This window comes from Sinocyclocheilus anshuiensis, unplaced genomic scaffold (assembly GCF_001515605.1).
Source record: "Sinocyclocheilus anshuiensis isolate Anshui unplaced genomic scaffold, SAMN03320099.WGS_v1.1 scaffold2050, whole genome shotgun sequence".
In the NCBI taxonomy this organism is placed as follows: Eukaryota; Metazoa; Chordata; class Actinopteri; order Cypriniformes; family Cyprinidae; genus Sinocyclocheilus; species Sinocyclocheilus anshuiensis.
In genome coordinates this window covers 175,240-175,743 of record NW_015544239.1, presented here as the reverse complement: position 1 = coordinate 175,743, position 504 = coordinate 175,240, and positions in this window count along the sequence as shown.

Here is a 504-nt window from a genome sequence, read left to right as displayed (position 1 = left end):
TGCTGTCAGAGAGTGCGTCTCATTCAGACCTGGTGTTGTTTCGCGGCGCGGCGCATCACTAATTAAAATACTAAGTAAAAGGCCTCAAATTTGAAGTACAAATTTGATGCCTTTTTCTATCAGTTCTTCAATAGGTAGATCTTGTCTTTCATAAAGGTCGAGGTCAGGGATCTTGGGCCTAAAAAGGTTGGTGACCACTGCTCTAAAGAAACAGGATTCCCTAAATTATCGTCATTGATATCGTTATCGCAATAAATATCAGAAATTATCGTGATATATTTTTAAGCCTATATTGCCCATCCCTACTGCCAAGCCAGAGCCTGCTCACAACATGGCCACCATTCAAGAGCTTCATCGCAAGATGGCCGCCACACAAGAGTCTCTTCGCAAAATGGCCGCCCTTCTAGAGTCTCATTACGTCTCAACTGATCTTCCAGAGTCTCGTCACGGCATGGCCGCCATTTCAGAGTCTGCTCACGCCACGCCTGAGTCCCCCGCCAAGAT